Consider the following 19,060-nt stretch of genomic DNA (forward strand, 5'->3'; position numbering starts at 1 on the left):
GAGTCCAAGTGAACTAAATAGGAAACCAGCTAAGAGATAACGAGACAGCTGATCCTGCCTCAGACCTGCAGAATGACACAAAGAACCACCAGAGGGAGCCCAAAGACAGCACTCACACAGTACCAGTTGTGACCACAAGAGGGAGCCCAAAAACAGAGTTCACAACAGTGAGAGACTTAATAATAGACTGACCATCGTTTTCCCGGGATAGGCTGTGCTGTAAAATCTAAAGACTCAGAGCCTGTGCATATCACATTAACTTCCAAAACCCAGGCAGCGGGCTCCTAGACACTACTCAGCCCACGGACAACAGAGGGACGGCAAGTGCCGCTGTTTCTCGGCACCTACGTTGGAGAAGACGACCCTTCAGGCAAGTCCTCATCAGACTGATAAGTGTTCTTTTCTCAAGAAATCCTGCTTACTTCTGTTACACTGTTTGACTCCCATATTTTTGCACTGTTTTATTGCTAGTTATATTGCATTGCTTCCTCCCTGCGAGGAGAATCTGATTCCTGTTAATAAACCCCTCAACTGTTGGTCTGTCTGTTCCGTGGTGACATACTCAGTACCTGCATACTATTACATTTGGCATAGTCAGCAGGATGTCACATGGTAGCGCGGACAGGGCAGACCTGGGAAGTTCCCAGGTCTAGCATTTCCCTGGGAACAATGTAATCCTGTAGAGTTGGATGAAGCGTATCCGGGGAATGATGCGGATGCATCCCATGACACCAGCCCTGGAAGCAGAAATTGCATTGATGGCCCTGGAGGGGGAGGCGTGGGATTCTGTCATGCATAGGTCCCCCCGGGAGAGAGATACCCTGGACAAAGTGCTGCGCATACTTGAGGAGACACATGGGGACCCCACTGACGTAGGGGAACTTCGCATGCAACTGTTTCACCGGGTACAAGGGGAGGGGAGACCGTGACCCAATTCATGAATGCCCTACAAGAGCTTCACACTGCTATCAGATGAAAGGACAGTGTAGGGGTTGGGTCATTTGATGTGGTGCTCAGAGATCAGCTGGTGACAGGACTGTGTGACGCAATGATGAAACAGGCACTGCGAAAGCGCATGCGAGTAAAGCCAGACATGACTTTCTCTGAGGTTGGCAGTGAGGCTCGTGTGCGAGAACAAGAACAGGGAGTGACAGGGCTGGTGGGAAGGGTGCAGAGCGGGGAGGTAACTACCACCGCAGACAATATCCCCCAGTGGGTGGAGGACCTAAGAATGGAGATTAGACAGGTCCGTGACGAAATAGTGGCCTCCAGAAGAACTCCGGTAGAAGGGCCCGGCCCTCTGGTGCGAGACAGAGAAGCTGCCCCCCGAAGGGAGGGTGAAACTACGAAGAGGAGAAGCCCTCTTACATGCTACACTTGTGGACAATCCAGCCACATTGCTCGATGGTGTCCCCGGAGGAGCCGACCATTCCCGCGCCCACTAGGTGGCTCTGAGCTCGAGGGGCATCGCTCAGAGCGTGAAGAACAGAGAAGGAGTAGTAAAAGTCCCCACAGCCTTGTTTCCACGTGCCCTCTGGTCTGGGCAGAAATCAATGGAAGAGCAGTGCGGTGCTTGATAGACACCGGATCACAAGTGACCACCATGCCTGAGAGATATTTTCTCCGTCACTTCACAGAGGCGCTACGGCCCGAATGGGGCCCTGTGATCAAACTTATGGCAGCCAATCACTTGCCCATCCCGGTCGCAGGGGTGGTATGGATGAACATAGAGGTCTGCGGAAAAGACCTCAGGAGTGGTACTGGTGGATGGAGAGGTAGCTAAAGACCATACCGTGACCCTGGGCATGAATGTGTTAAAAGACCTCTGAAGCCTGGTTTTCAACGAGTCCCCGGAACAGTTCCTGCAACAATAGAGCGACCAAACCCCCCAGAGAAGGGTCTTTCAACAACTGATACGGACCGGCCAGGTCCGGGAAGCAGACAGCGATGGAAAGGAACTCCGCAAAGTCGTCGCCCCCGCCTCAGGCAATCGAGTGTTGCCCACTGGGCAGACGGTGCTTCCCTTGCCTATATAAGCCGGCATCCCACTGGAAAGGGTCGAAGTCCAAATTGAGCCCAGCAGAGCCGACCAGCTGCCGTCAGGAATATTGGTCGCAAGATCCCTGGCTACCGTGCGGGATGGAACTGTCCTTGTGCACTGCATAAATTTGGGGGAGACAGATACAACTTTGCCCCCTAGAAGTGAAGTCGCCCAAGTCCTGGGCCTCCCAGACGAGATGGTCCCAACTGAGGCGGTACAGCTGACTGCAAGGCCAGAAGATCCGTGGCTGGTGACCGTCAAAGCGGAGGCAGCTCCAGACCCGAGATTACTGCAAGAAGGGCGCCAGATACTGGAACGCATGAGGGCGGAGCTCTTGAACTTACTCCGCAGCAGGTACCTCAGATGGAAGCCGTATTGGGGAAATTTCAGGAGGCGTTCGCCAAAGAAGACGACTTTGGACGTACCACGGCCATCGCCCACGAGATACCCAGCGGGGATGCGGCACCAATCCGGGAATGGTGCCACCAAATACCCCCACAGATGTACCAGGAGGTGAAGGTAATGCTGTCACACATGCTGAAGAAGGGAGTTATACGCGAGAGTCAGAGCCCGTGGACAGCCCCTATAGTCTTGGTGAGAAAGAAAGACGGGTCCTTGCGGTTCTGTGTAGACTATCGCCGGCTCAACGCTTGCACAGTGCGAGACTCGTACCCACTGCCCAGGTTAGAGGAGTCTCTGACGGCACTAGGGAATGCTAGATATTTATCCACGTTAGACTTAGCCAGCGGCTACTGGCAGGTGCCCATGTCTGAGCAAGACCGAGCAAAGACGGCTTTCATCCTTCCGATGGGACTGTATGAGTTCGACCGGATGCCCTTCGGCCTAGCAAACGTCCCAGGAACATTTCAGCGACTCATGGAGAGATGTCTGGGAGACCTGAACTTTGAAGCCACTTTGATTTACTTGGATGATATCATCGTCTTTGCCCCCCCCTTTGAGGAGCATCTGCAGAGACTAGAGCACGGCCGGGGTGGTGATAGTCTCTGTGGATTGTGGCCAGTAATAACGTGAAGATGCTGCAGTGTCTGGTAAATGACTCCAGGGTCGGCTCCTTGCTATCTCTATTCCTGCTTATTCTGGGTTGTGCCACTGCCTCCGAAATTACCTTTGAACTTCCCAATAATGCCAAGCAGTGCTTCTATGAAGACATCATTCAGGGCACCAAGTGTACGCTCGAATTCCAGGTCATCACCGGCGGCCATTATGATGTGGATTGCCGTCTTGAAGACGCTGATGGGAATGTGCTGTACAAGGAGATGAAGAAACAGTACGACAGCTTCACTTTCACAGCCTCTTGCAATGGAACATACAAGTTCTGCTTCAGCAATGAGTTCTCCACCTTCACCCACAAGACTGTCTACTTTGACTTCCAAGTTGGTGAAGACCCTCCTCTCTTCCCCAGTGAGAACCGGGCCACAGCCCTGACACAGATGGAATCCGCTTGTGTTTCAATCCACGAAGCTCTGAAGTCGGTCATCGATTACCAGACACACGTCCGTTTACGAGAGGCGCAGGGCCGCAGCAGGGCAGAGGATCTGAACACCCGTGTAGCCTATTGGTCTGTCGGGGAGGCCATTATACTCCTAGTTGTCAGCATTGGACAGGTGTTTCTCCTCAAAAGCTTCTTTTCCGATAAGAGACTAGAGCAAGTTGAGTCGGCTACAGAATTATGGCTTGAAAGTGAAACCCCAGAAACCCCAGTCACCTCTTCGGTACCGAGATTGAATACTTGGGACACGTTGTCTCCGCTGAGGGGGTGAGGCCTTCCCAGGAGAAGATGGCTGCGGTATAAGAGTGGCTAACTCCAAAAACTGTGAAAGATGTGCGTGCGTGCGTTCCGGGGACTCACAGAATACTTAAGACGCTTTGTAAAAGACTTTTCCCGCCTTGCTAATCCACTCCAGGAGTTGTTGAGGGGAGTGCCCTCTTGCGCCAAAAACAGAAACATACAGTGGGGGAAGCGTCAGGAGGAGGCATTCTTGGCTTTGAAGAAGGCTTTGATGGAGGCCCCCGTGCTGGCCTATGCTGACTTCACACAACCGTTCATCTTGCACACTGATGGGAGCCTGCAGGGCCTCGGGGCCATACTATCGCAGATGCAGGACGGGAAAGAGCGCATCATCGCATACGCCAGTCGGTCTTTGCATGACTCGGAAAAGAATCCAGAAAACTACAGTTCGTTTAAGCTGGAGTTGTTGGCGCTGGTGTGGGCAATGACTGAGAAGTTCGCGGAATATCTGGCTGGCTCAGAAGTTCATGTACGCACCGATAACAATCCGTTGGCCCATCTCGAGAATGCCAAGTTAGGGGCCCTAGAACAATGTTGGGTAGCCCGAATGGCCAAGTTCCGATACAGAATTTCATATAAAAGAGGAGCTGAGAATGTTCATGCGGATGCCCTCTCCCGAGTAAACTATTGCAAACCAGCACCCAGCCAGGATGAAGAACTGGAAGATGTGGAGGTTCCAGGTTTTGGAGAGACTGCCAGGACGGTGGCAGCAATGTGGGAAATTGAACAGGAAGAGGCCTGTGTGAATTTGCTGGAGCAGCCCCGCGATGATAAGTCCTTGCTTGTTCTTTTGCTGTCCACATATTGTGGACTTAATCATTCAGCAATTTCTGTTTTTTCTTGTCCAGCTTGTCAATATGGATTTATTCAGTTAAGCTGGAAGCTCTGGGAAGCAGATTTACCCTCCACACCTTTAGTCAGGTGTGGAGATTTTTGTAAACTTTGTGGTGGATTTTTCTAGTTTTTTTTATACTGACCGCACAGTATTATGTCCTGTTCTATCTATCTAGCTAGACTGGCCTCCTTTGCTACATTCTGATTTCATTCTGCGTATGTCATTTCCCTCTCCACTCACAGTCAATATTTGTGGGGGGCTGCCTTTCCTTTGGGGATTTTCTCTGAGGCAAGATAGCTTTCCTGTTTCCATCTTTAGGGGTAGTTAGTCCTCCGGCTGTGACGAGGTGTCTAGGGAGTGACAGGAACATCCCACGGCTACTTCTAGTGTTGTGATAAGCTCAGGAACTGCGGTTAGTACAGGTACTATCTCCTCCAGAGCTCGTCCCATGTTGCTCCTAAACCACCAGTTCATAACAGTACAACTGGCCAAAAATGAATTAAATGCATCTCAAAAGAAGGAAAAAAAAAAGTTCTGAGCCATTTTTTTTTTTTTTTTGCAGTCTGTTTTGTCTTTTTTTTCCTCTTAATCTCTGGGTGGTTCAGGATTTTGGCGCTGGCATGGATGTTCAGGGTTTGTTTTCTCGTGTGGATCAACTTGCTGCAAGAGTACAGAGTATCCAAGATTATGTTGTCCAGACTCCGGCTTTAGAGCCTAAAATTCCTACTCCTAATTTGTTTTTTGGGGACAGATCTAAGTTTTTGAACTTTAAAAATAACTGCAAATTGTTTTTTGCTTTGAAACCCCGTTCCTCTGGTGATCCCATTCAGCAGGTTAAGATTGTCATCTCTCTGCTGCGTGGTGTGTTGTGAATTCTGTTCTCGAGCTCCCTCCTGTGGTTATGAATGGTACTTCGGCGAGTTCTGTTCATGGACTCCCTCTGGTGGCTGTGAGTGGAGCTGCTGGTTCTGAGATTCATTCTCCAGCTGATCTCGTTGAGGCCTTGGCTGGCTGCTCTATTTAACTCCACTCAGATCGTTACTTGATGCCAGCTGTCAATGTCCTAGTACTGGTTCAGTTCTCTTGGATCTTTCTGATGACTTGTCTACTTCAGCAAAAGCTAAGTCCCTGCTAGCTTATTTGTTACCACTGTTTTTTGTCCAGCTTGCTATAATGATTTTGTCCTGTTAGCTGGAAGCTCTGGGATGCAGAGTGGCACCACCGCGCCGTGAGTCGGTGCGGTGGTTTCTTTTGCACACTCTGCGTGGTTTTTTGTTAGTTTTTATGCTGACCGCAAAGATACCTTTTCTGTCTTCAGTCTGTTTAGTTAAGGCTGGCCTCGTTTGCTGAAACCTATTTCATTCCTGTGTTTGTGACTTCCATCTTAACTCACAGTCAATATATGTGGGGGGCTGCCTATTTCTTTGGGGAATTTCTCTGAGGCAAGGTAGGCTGTATTTTCTATCTTTAGGGGTAGTTAGCTCTTAGGCTGTGAAGAGGCGTCTAGGCAGAGTCAGGAATGCTCCACGGCTATTTCTAGTTGTTGTTGATAGGATTAGGACTTGCGGTCAGCAGAGCTCCCACTTCCCAGAGCTTGTCCTGTAATACTAGTTTGCTCATCTGGTCATTTCTAGTGCTCCTAACCACCAGTTCAATCATAACAGTACAGCTGGCCCACAAAGTGTTAATGCATCTCAATAGAGGGATAAGAGAAGTTCTGAGACCATTTTTTTTTTCCTCTGCAGTGTGTTTTGTTTCACTTTTCCCCTAAATCTCTGGGTGGTTCAGGACACAGGTGTAGATATGGACATTCAAGGTCTGTCCTCTTGTGTGGATCAACTCACTGCAAGGGTGCAAGGCATTCAAGATTATGTAGTTCAGAACCCGATCTTAGAACCCAGAATTCCAATTCCTGATTTGTTTTCTGGGGATAGATCTAAGTTCCTGAATTTCAAAAATAATTGTAGACTGTTTTTTGCTTTGAAACCCCGCTCCTCTGATGACCCCATTCAGCAAGTAAAAATCATTATTTCTTTGCTGCGTGGCGACCCTCAAGACTGGGCATTTTCCCTTGCGCCAGGAGATCCTGCATTGCGTAATGTAGATGCGTTTTTTCTGGCGCTTGGATTGCTTTATGATGAACCAGATTCAGTGGATCAGGCAGAGAAAATTTTGCTGGCTTTGTGTCAGGGTCAGGATGAAGTGGAGGTATATTGTCAGAAGTTTAGAAAGTTGTCTGTGCTTTCTCAGTGGAATGAATGTGCCCTGGCGGCAATTTTCAGAAAGGGTCTTTCTGAAGCCCTTAAGGATGTTATGGTGGGATTCCCCACGCCTGCTGGTCTGAATGAGTCTATGTCCTTGGCCATTCAGATCGATCGACGCTTACGTGAGCGCAAAAATGTGCACCATTTGGCGGTGTTTTCTGAGCAGAGGCCTGAGCCTATGCAATGTGACAGGACCTTGACCAGAGCTGAACGGCAAGAGTACAGACGTCAGAATGGGCTGTGTTTTTACTGTGGTGACTCCACTCACGCTATCTCTGATTGTCCTAAGCGCACTAAACGGTTCGCTAGGTCTGCCACCATTGGTACGGTACAGCCAAAATTTCTTTTGTCTGTTACTCTGATTTGCTCTTTGTCGTCCTATTCTGTTATGGCATTTGTGGATTCAGGCGCTGCCCTGAATTTGATGGACTTGGAGTTTGCCAGGCGCTGTGTTTTTTTCTTGGAGCCCTTACAGTATCCTACTCCATTGAGAGGAATTGATGCTACACCTTTGGCCAAGAATAAGCCTCAGTACTGGACTCAATTGACCATATGCATGGCTCCTGCACATCAGGAGGATATTCGCTTTTTGGTGTTGCATAATCTGCATGATGTGGTTGTTTTGGGTTTGCCATGGCTACAGGTCCATAATCCAGTGTTATGGTTTCCAATGGCAAGGAAACATCAGAAGCATAGAATAAACGGACAAGCTCTCGGGTGATGGAAACTAGAGCTGACCGCGATGCTAAACCTACACACCACACTAGAAGTAGCCAGGGGGCATTCCTGCGTTGTCTCTAGATGCCGCGCGCCAGCCGGAGAACTAACTACCCCTGGTAGAAGAAAACACAGTCCTGGCTTGCCTCCAGAGAATGTCCCCACAGGAGATAGCAGCCCCCCACATATAATAACGGTGAGAGCAGATGAAAAGACACACGTAGTATGAAAGCAGATTTAGCACAGAGAGGCCCGCTAACTAAATAGCAGAAAGATACAACAGAGGACTTCGCGGTCAGCTGCAAAACCCTTCAAAACACCATCCTGAAATTACCTTAACTCATGTGACAACTCATGCCACTGGAGTGGTAATTTCAGCCCAACAAGAGCTTCCAGCTGCAGAGATTCACATAAGTGCAAACTGGACAAAACATACAAAAATAGACTTAAGGACTAAAGTGTCCAATATAGCTGAGCAGAAAACTGGGAGCAGGAACATGCAACAGAATCACTCTGGATACATTGATGGCCAGCATTAGAATGACTGAGGAGCAAGGTTAAATAGGATACTCCCACATCCTGATAGGAACAGGTGAACTGAGAAGGCAAAGCTTGCAGGACACCAGTACCACAAGAGACCACCGGGGGAGCCCACGAACCGAATCACAACAGTACCCCCCCCTTAAGGAGGGGGCACCGAACCCTCACAAGAACCACCAGGGCGATCTGGATGAGCCCTATGAAAGGCACGGACCAAATCAGAAGCATGAACATCAGAAGCTGTAACCCAAGAATTATCCTCTTGACCGTAGCCCTTCCATTTCACCAGATATTGAAGTCTCCGTCTGGAAACACGGGAGTCCAAGATTTTCTCCACCACGTACTCCAATTCACCCTCAACCAGCACAGGAGCAGGAGGCTCAACAGAAGGCACAAGTGGTACCTCATACCTCCGCAATAATGACCGATGGAAGACATTATGGATAGCAAAGGATGCTGGGAGGTCCAAACGAAAAGACACAGGGTTAAGAATTTCCAAAATCTTATAAGGACCGATGAACCGAGGCTTAAACTTAGGAGAAGAGACCCTCATAGGGACAAAACGGGAGGACAACCACACCAAGTCCCCAACACGAAGACGAGGACCAACACGACGATGGCGATTAGCAAAACGTTGAGTCCTCTCCTGTGACAACTCCAAATTGTCCACCACCTGCCCCCAAATACGATGCAACCTATCCACCATAGTATCCACTCCAGGACAATCCGAAGACTCCACCTGACCAGATGAAAAACGAGGATGGAACCCTGAATTGCAAAAGAAAGGGGAGACCAAAGTGGCAGAACTGGCCCGATTATTAAGGGCAAACTCAGCCAACGGCAAAAAGGAGACCCAGTCATCCTGATCAGCAGACACGAAACACCTCAAATAAGTCTCCAAGGTCTGATTAGTACGTTCCGTCTGGCCATTTGTCTGGGGATGAAATGCAGACGAAAAAGACAAATCAATGCCCATCCTGGCACAAAACGCCCGCCAAAATCTGGACACAAACTGGGATCCCCTGTCGGAAACGATATTCTCCGGAATACCATGCAGCCGAACCACATTCTGAAAAAACAGGGGCACCAACTCAGATGAGGAAGGCAGCTTGGGCAAGGGCACCAAATGAACCATCTTAGAAAAGCGGTCACACACCACCCAAATGACGGACATCTTCTGAGAAACAGGGAGATCAGAAATAAAATCCATAGAGATGTGTGTCCAAGGCCTCTTAGGAACAGGCAAGGGCAACAACAACCCACTAGCCCGAGAACAACAAGGCTTGGCCCGAGCACAAACATCGCAAGACTGCACAAAAGTACGCACGTCCCGAGACAGGGAAGGCCACCAGAAGGACCTAGCCACCAAATCTCTGGTACCAAAAATTCCCGGATGACCTGCCAACGCAGAAGAATGAACCTCCGAGATGACTCTATTGGTCCACTCATCCGGCACAAACAATCTACCAGGCGGACAACGATCAGGCCGATCCGCCTGAAACTCTTGTAAAGCACGTCGCAGGTCTGGGAAGACAGCAGACAATATCACCCCATCCTTAAGTATACCCGTAGGTTTAGAATCACCAGGGGAATCAGGTTCAAAACTCCTAGAAAGGGCATCCGCCTTCACATTCTTAGTACCTGGCAGATACGAAACCACAAAATTAAACCGGGAGAAAAACAACGACCAGCGCGCCTGTCTAGGATTCAGACGTCTGGCCGACTCAAGATAAATCAAATTTTTGTGATCAGTCAAGACCACCACCTGATGTTTAGCACCCTCAAGCCAATGACGCCACTCCTCGAATGCCCACTTCATCGCCAAAAGCTCCCGATTACCGACGTCATAATTTCGCTCGGCGGGCGAAAATTTTCGAGAAAAGAACGCACAAGGTCTCATCACTGAACAATCTGAACTTTTCTGCGACAAAACCGCCCCCGCTCCGATCTCGGAAGCATCAACTTCCACCTGAAAAGGAAGAGAAACATCAGGCTGGCACAACACCGGAGCAGAAGAAAAACGGCGCTTAAGCTCCCGAAAGGCCTCCACAGCAGCAGGAGACCAATCTGCAACATCAGCACCCTTTTTAGTCAAATCAGTCAAAGGCCTGACAACGCTAGAAAAACCAGTTATGAATCGACGATAAAAGTTAGCAAAGCCCAAAAATTTCTGAAGGCCCTTAAGAGAAGTCGGTTGCGTCCAGTCACAAATAGCCCGAACCTTCACAGGATCCATCTCAATAGAAGAGGGGGAAAAAATGTACCCCAAAAAAGAAATCTTCTGAACCCCAAAAACACACTTTGAACCTTTAACAAACAGAGAATTGGTCCGCAAAACCTGAAAAACCCTCCTAACTTGTTGAACATGAGATTCCCAGTCATCCGAAAAAATCAAGATATCGTCCAAATACACAATCATAAATTTATCCAGATATTCACGGAAAATATTGTGCATTAAAGACTGAAAGACCGAAGGGGCATTTGACAGACCAAAAGGCATCACCAAATACTCAAAATGGCCCTCGGGCGTATTAAATGCGGTTTTCCACTCATCCCCCTGCTTAATTCGCACCAAATTATACGCACCGCGAAGATCAATCTTAGAGAACCACTTCGCCCCCTCAATGCGAGCAAATAAATCTGTCAGCAATGGCAAAGGATACTGATACTTGACTGTGATCTTATTCAAGAGTCTATAATCAATACAAGGTCTCAAAGAACCATCGCTTTTAGCTACGAAAAAGAACCCCGCTCCAAGAGGAGACGAAGAAGGACGAATATGTCCCTTTTCCAAGGACTCCCTAATATACTCTCGCATGGCAGCATGTTCAGGTACAGACAGATTGAATAGACGACCCTTAGGAAATTTTGCTGCCAGGGATCAAATCTATGGCACAATCGCAATCTCTGTGAGGAGGAAGAGAATTAAGAGTAGATTCCTCAAAAACCTCACGATAATCAGACAAAAACTCAGGAATTTCAGAGGGAATAGATGAAGCAATGGAGACCAAAGATGTGTCCCCATGATTTCCCTGACATCCCCAGCTTAGTACAGACATTGTTTTCCAGTCAAGGACTGGGTTATGAGTTTGCAACCATGGCAATCCCAGCACCAACACATCATGTAGATTATACAGTACAAGGAAGCGAATCACCTCTTGATGGTCTGGAGTCATACGCATAGTCACTTGTGTCCAGTATTGTGGTTTATTACTAGCCAATGGTGTAGAATCAATACCCTTTAAAGGTATAGGAACTTCCAGAGGCTCTAGATCAAACCCACAGCGCCTGGCAAAGGACCAATCCATAAGACTCAAAGCGGCGCCAGAATCCACATACGCATCCGCAACAATAGAAGATAACGAACAAATTAGAGTTACAGACAAAATAAACTTGGACTGCAAAGTGCCAATAGCAGAGGATTTATCAACTTTCTTTGTTCGTTTAGAGCATGCTGATATAACATGAGTAGAATTTCCACAATAAAAGCACAAATGATTTTTACGCCTATAAATCTGTCGTTCGCTTCTGGACAGAAAGCTATCACATTGCATACTCTGTGGTGCCTCTTCAGAAGACACCGCCAACTGGTGCACAGGTTTGCGTTCCCGTAAACGCCGATCAATCTGAATTGCCATTGTCATGGACTCATTCAGACCAGTAGGCGCAGGAAACCCCACCATGACGTCTTTTACAGCATCAGAGAGACCTTCTCTGAAAATTGCCGCCAGAGCGCACTCATTCCACTGAGTAAGCACAGACCATTTTCGAAATTTTTGGCAATATATTTTGGCTTCATCTTGCCCCTGAGAGAGGGCTATTAGGGCTTTCTCAGCCTGAATCTCCAAATTTGGTTCCTCATAAAGCAACCCCAAAGCCAGAAAAAACGCATCCACATTGAGCAACGCAGGATTCCCTGGTGCCAATAAAAATGCCCAATTTTGGGGGTCACCCCGCAGTAAAGAAATAACAATTTTTACTTGCTGGGCAGGATCTCCAGCAGAATGAGATCTCAGCGAAAGAAACAATTTACAATTGTATTTAAAATTTAGAAAACAAGATCGATCTCCAGAAAAAAACTCCGGTATAGGAATTTTAGGTTCAGACCGAGGAGCATGTAACAAAAAATCTTGTATATTCTGAACTTTAGAGGCAAGATTATACAAATTGGTAGCCAGACTCTGGGGATCCATATTTCAACAGATAAAGTCTGAGCCATTCAGGGGTTAAGAGGAGAGGAAAACAGGAGACTGCAATTAGAGCTGGAGTGCAACTTCAGAGGAAAAAAAAAAAAAGGTTTCACACAGTTCCTTTTCTCTCCTGCTTCAGCCTATAGATTAAACATTTTGGCTGGCCATACTGTTATGGTTTCCAATGGCAAGGAAACATCAGAAGCATAGAATAAACAGACAAGCTCTCGGGTGATGGAAACTAGAGCTGACCGCGATGCTAAACCTACACACCACACTAGAAGTAGCCAGGGGGCATTCCTGCGTTGTCTCTAGATGCCGCGCGCCAGCCGGAGAACTAACTACCCCTGGTAGAAGAAAACACAGTCCTGGCTTGCCTCCAGAGAATGTCCCCACAGGAGATAGCAGCCCCCCACATATAATAACGGTGAGAGCAGATGAAAAGACACACGTAGTATGAAAGCAGATTTAGCACAGAGAGGCCCGCTAACTAAATAGCAGAAAGATACAACAGAGGACTTCGCGGTCAGCTGCAAAACCCTTCAAAACACCATCCTGAAATTACCTTAACTCGTGACAACTCATGCCACTGGAGTGGTAATTTCAGCCCAACAAGAGCTTCCAGCTGCAGAGATTCACATAAGTGCAAACTGGACAAAACATACAAAAATAGACTTAAGGACTAAAGTGTCCAACTTAGCTGAGCAGAAAACTGGGAGCAGGAACATGCAACAGAATCACTCTGGATACATTGATGGCCAGCATTAGAATGACTGAGGAGCAAGGTTAAATAGGATACTCCCACATCCTGATAGGAACAGGTGAACTGAGAAGGCAAAGCTTGCAGGACACCAGTACCACAAGAGACCACCGGGGGAGCCCACGAACCGAATCACAACAATCCAGTATTGGATTGGAAATCAATGTCTGTATCCAGCTGGGGTTGTCAAGGGTTCATGGGGATGTCCCATTGTTGTCTATTTCATCTTCCCATCCTTCTGAAGTCCTTGAGTTATTGTCAGATTACCGGGATGTATTTGATGAGCCCAAATCCAGTGCCCTACCTCCTCATAGGGATTGCGATTGTGCTATTAATTTGATTCCTGGTAGTAAGTTTCCGAAGGGCCGACTCTTCAATTTATCTGTGCCAGAACACGCTGCAATACGGAGTTATATAAAGGAGTCCTTGGAGAAAGGGCATATTCGCCCATCATCGTCACCGTTGGGAGCAGGGTTCTTTTTTGTGGCCAAGAAGGATGGTTCTCTGAGACCTTGTATAGATTATCGCCTTCTCAATAAAATCACCGTCAAATTTCAGTACCCTTTGCCGCTACTGTCTGATTTGTTTGCTCGGATTAAGGGAGCTAGCTGGTTCACCAAGATAGATCTTCGAGGGGCGTATAATCTTGTGCGTATTAAACGGGGCGACGAATGGAAAACAGCATTTAACTGTAAAGCAAATAACCTATACCCTTAGTTTATAACATAGATAAAAACATGTACCTTTATTAAGAAATTAGCTAAAAGACCATGAGACAACTACAAGAGATATACACATAAAACACACAACCGTGCTCTCTAGCAAAACCCTACATGGGGTACTGCATGACCATTACCTGACAGCGGAGGTTGGCACCCTAAACACAAATACGAGACTGGCGCCCCCACTCGTCGGCGGCTAGCCCTGTTGCTCCTAAATGCGCCCTATGCAAAAGTGTACCATACACGCTATCATAGGTACCTGACAGGAAAATTGTTATACAGACAGCATAGATAGATGGTAGATATATATGAATGTAGAATTGTTATTCTACCCTTAGCAGGGCTGCATGTGGCAGGGTGAGAGACATGGACTAAAAACACAGGTGCAAAAAACAAAAATGTACTTGTGCAGAAAAACAACCACTCGCTACCTCTGTACCCTGTCCAGAGATGTCCTGCCTGGCTGTGGAGGTTGGCACCCTACTGTACAGCGGATATGGCGCCCCCACTCACCGATGGCTGACCCTGAAGTGACCCTATAGATGTACTAATACTCTATCCAGCATGGAAAAACACAATATGGAGTATAGTTTGGGGTGTAAGTTATCTCACTGACAGGGTAGGCAGGACCATAATTAACAGGTCAATAAACAGGAAATTGAGATATAACTGATAAATAAACATCATATCTCATAACAGAGGATAAGAGCCGATACTTATCATATTGATGAGCTGAACACCTCAACGCGTTTCGCCGAAAGGCTCATCAGGAGGCCCAGATATGCAGATGCTGCATGGAATCAAAGCCAAACTGCTTATATACATGTGTAGATTGTTATAGCCTGAGAGGCGGGCTTATGTGGCCAGACACTAGAGCTAGACTAAGAAGCCGCCATGTTGGTGAAGCCGTCCCAGCCCCATCATCAATATTCCAAGCACCCTGGGCATCCACTCACTACGGTAATGTCACTACATAGTTAAGGACACACTTACTATTTCTATGTACTGTGGGAAATGACCGGTAAAAGAAGCGACCGCTCCTTTTCATCTCCCTCATGCCACTGGATGATGCTGGACACTGGCGTGCGTGTCAGCCGGACCGCATGTAACTGCGCATGTCCGGAAGACCAGTCCCTTATGCTGCAGTCCAATCTCCAGTATGCATAAATTTTAGAACTGCGCATGTCAGGAAACTACTGTGCCCTAGAGCACAATGGCTGACGCTAGCGTACCTGTCAGCCGGAACACCTATGTCTGCGCGTGTCCGGAAGCCCAGGCACTCACGCTCTAGACCGATCGTCAATATGCATGTATGGAACAGTGCATGTCACCAATCTCCTGTGCAGTAGAGCACGATGGCTAGCAGCCATGATGCCGTAGCCAGGACTGCTTAATGTATGCACACCGCGCAAAGGGACTTTTCATCAAAAGACGTCTCACACTCAGTAGTATAGAGCATCTCATATCATAGCATAGATAGAGAACTATTACACATTTATTCTATCAGAACGGGGTGCATTAGCCTGCTGATTGCTGCATATTTATAAAGGCAACACCTATTTCACTGGACAAACCCGTTCATTAATGCTATGCAAAACTGCTGTTGTTTGATAATAGATAAATAAAAAGCAAAAAAGCACACAGGCATAGTAAAGACACAGATAAGGATGAATTACTGAGTTGCCCATCAGAATAGTGTAGAATATTTTATACGTCCATGGAATCTCATATATAGTGAACCATGGCATGCTTATAGCCCCCTTATACCTGTGTGATACTAGTATATTGCAGAATTAACAAGCCCACATGTATATAAAAGGTAGTATACATGCAGCGCCCCCACACCGCCGCAGGGCCGAGGGGTACCCGGAGCCGGGCCTCTGGGTCTCAGTCCGGGAGTTGTCACGGTGGCTAGACCCGGTCCGTGGCCCTGTCTGTCAGTGGGGGACGTCCGGTGCAGTGAGTGGTGTTGTAACGGTGCAGTTGTGGGGTGCAGGTCGCGGTAAATAACGAGGACACCAGGTTGCAGTCTCTTTACCTCTTTACTGGAGATCTCTGAGTCCTCAGTCCAGAATACGGTTCACCAAGCTGCGCAAGTCCGGCCGGTCCAATGGCACCTCCAGAGTTCTCTTCACAGGTGGAAATCGGTGCCTTCCTTCTTAGCGCTATGTGTTGTAGTCCTTCCCTGCTGTGCTTACGGAAAGTACCCCACAACTGTTGTGTCTGTTTCTTAAGTTCCCTCACAACTCGATTAAATGATGTTCTTCTAATCGTCCGTCCCTTCCTGATGTTACAGTTAGAACGGCACCCGTTTGTCGGGTAGGCCTGGAGTTCTTCCGGGACCCTAGAGACGCCCCTCTCCCGCAATTGCCTCCCAAGACTTCATAGGTGATGTGTGTTAGACAGCCCGCCTTAAACTGACTGTCCTGCCGCTGTTTAGAGTATTGCTTGAAGCTGAATGTTATAATACTCCCTCGGCGTTCCGGCCACCGGTAGTGCGCCTCAGTAGGGTGTTGCTCCGGTCTTACAGCACGACCCCTACTGGAATTCTCCTATCGCTTGATCTCGTTTCTCACTCAGCACAATCTATCTCGCTTCTAGTCCTTTCTTGGGCCCCGCCGCTTCCCGGAGCTGGCGCGGACCCGTTACGTTCTTTCCAATGCCAAGCCTCTGTCAGGATCCCACCCCTGACAGAGACCCTACTGTCTCTTCCTCCACAACACCCTCTGCCACTAGGTGTTGCTTCGTCCAATCCAGTCAGCTTTCTGATCTAACTTCCTGCCTGACCCCCAGTTTACCCACTATGGTGGGGAGTGGCCTAATGAATAGAACCCTTAGCTCCCCCCGGAGGCCCGGCTGTGAAATGTATTGGTGTCTGTGATACCTGATCAGATGAACTCCTTCAGTGCCATCGGACGCACCATGGCTCCCCATAGTGGCGGAGCCACAGTACTGCAACGACCAGGACTCTGGGGCGCTGCACTCCCCCCTGGTTAAACACAGTACTCCGGGACTGGGAAGAAAACAACAATACAAGTTAGCAAAAAGACATACAATTTTGTTGAGTGCAATGACAATAAGTATACTTGAACAGGCTTCCCTTTATGGGAGGTAAGGACACTTGAACGTTACAAACATTATAAATTACAGGTTATAAATAACTCCCGTTACCCAACCGGGTATTCTACTAAGTGCAAGATTGTTGAACAATAATTTAACTTTGCCTTTAAGGACATACACTCTTAATCCACTAAAGACCTTCCTATAATCACATTATAAGGTATTTTAACTTTTCATTCTCCTTCTTTGGATCTGCAGGACCGCCTGTCCTATCGGCACTAGACCTACTGCCTCTCCTTTCTATTACAGGACCGCCCCGTTCAGCCAGGGCCTACTGCCTTTTCCACTACTATACACAGTATAGAACATAACTTTTCTTTCAGTTTGAGAACACTGAGCCGGCTCTACTTGGCTCCTATAAGGACTCACCCACTAACCCTTACGGGTTCACTTTCTGTCCTTAGTAACACATTACTAACTTTCGATGGAGAACGCAGGGTTTACCTTCTATCCCCCCTTTTCTTATCAACATTATCAACTATCTTCTTCTCACAACATTAAACTTTCTCATTATCTTTCTGTCTACTATGCATGCTGGACACCACGTCTATCTCTACGGGCCCACTGCATCCTTCTTCTATCTTTCACCTTTTACTTCTCAGAACACATTATCAATATTTCTTCACATTTAACCAGTCAAACACATACAACTTTTCTCATATAGACATTATCAGCATTTTCTTTCATTGACATTATTGCTACCGGTCTTAAAGCAATATCACCATTTACGTGCAACAAATGAACATCCCCTTTAAGAGGGGACCAAATCTCTGTGAGGTAGCGCATCTTCTCAAGCTACCAGTCCATACTCATCAAAGGTTCCAGTGCGGTATCTTCGCAAAGAGTTCTTGTTTAAGTAAAACCAGTAGGAAGCGCCTTTAATAAGGTGCAAACTATATACAAAAGAGTTCGGATCATGCATTGTTTATGATTCAGCAGTTTTTAAAACTTGTGCAAAACTTGAAAGACAACCAAGAAAACAAAACAATAGGGATCCCGGGTCAACAAAGGGATCCCTTTAAGAGTTAACCCTTTACGGGTATAGCAACAAAGTAGTGGAACAGTAACTATTTACAGATTCAGGGTATCGAGGTTTATTCTTTTAATAGGTTGCCAGACATCAGCTGATGGTGGACACCTCCCGACCGTGCAGGCTTCAGCCCTTGGTCCACGGCTGATGCAGCGGTAGTTTGTTCCCTTTCTTTCCAGTCTTTCCATTGTAGGATCAAGTACCGCTTATATTGTTCCCAATTCAGCACGGCAATGGTGTGACCTTCTCGCCGGACTCCATCCAGCCCAATTCGGGGGGCCTCCCACCGGAGGATAACTCCCTCCGGGCTCACATCTACGAACTCCCCCGTCTGGGTCGGTGGCAGAGGTATCAGCCTCCCCGTTGCGCCGGGGGATAATACCCCTAGCCCCGCCAAGAGGAAACAGTTATTGTGGGGGCGGGGATCGATCGCAGGATCGGGATCGGCCGGGGGAGCAGGGACGCTTTCTATACCTGCGTCTGATGTGATTCCACCGATGTCGGTCCGTTCCATTAACGAGGACGCTGGAGTCGGCTGAAGCCCGGACCGCGGCTCCTCCCCGGCAGTCTCCGGATACGGCTCCGCTCCCCATAGCTCTTCTTCGGCTAGTTCCGAGATCAAGATAGGTAGGCTCAGCTCCGCTACCGGCTCCGAGGAACTCAGGTCCTCCCGCTGCGGTAGACGCGGGTCCTCTTCTGATGGATGAGGACAAGCCGGGTTCACCTCGCCGTTGTTCGAGCCCCCGCTGTTCATCGTCGCTGTCCGGCATTCGAGGGCAAGGCATGTATCTGACTCTGCCATTTCTCCAAGGTCGAGCTCCTCCTTCACCTTGTTCCCGCCATCGCAAGTCAGGGGGCGGTTCTCTGCTTTGAGGCAGGTCATCGCTTTGCAACAAGAGGCGCAGGGGGCGATCACCGCTTCTGGCGCCACTTTGGTAGTCCCCTCCCATGGCACGCCCTCCTGCTTCTCTGGCGTAGCAATGGCGGCGGTTTTTGGCGGGAACTTTTGGCGGTAAATGGTGCAGCACAGT

General features: G+C 48.1%; 1 pseudogene; it reads left to right on the plus strand.

Moving 5' to 3' along the window:
- Positions 1–3,028: 3,028 nt before the first annotated feature.
- LOC143783261 (transmembrane emp24 domain-containing protein 7 pseudogene) overlaps positions 3,029–19,060 on the plus strand; it is a 79,913-nt pseudogene continuing 63,881 nt past the window's right edge.

Source organism: Ranitomeya variabilis, chromosome 6, assembly GCF_051348905.1.
Source record: "Ranitomeya variabilis isolate aRanVar5 chromosome 6, aRanVar5.hap1, whole genome shotgun sequence".
Lineage (NCBI taxonomy): Eukaryota > Metazoa > Chordata > Amphibia > Anura > Dendrobatidae > Ranitomeya > Ranitomeya variabilis.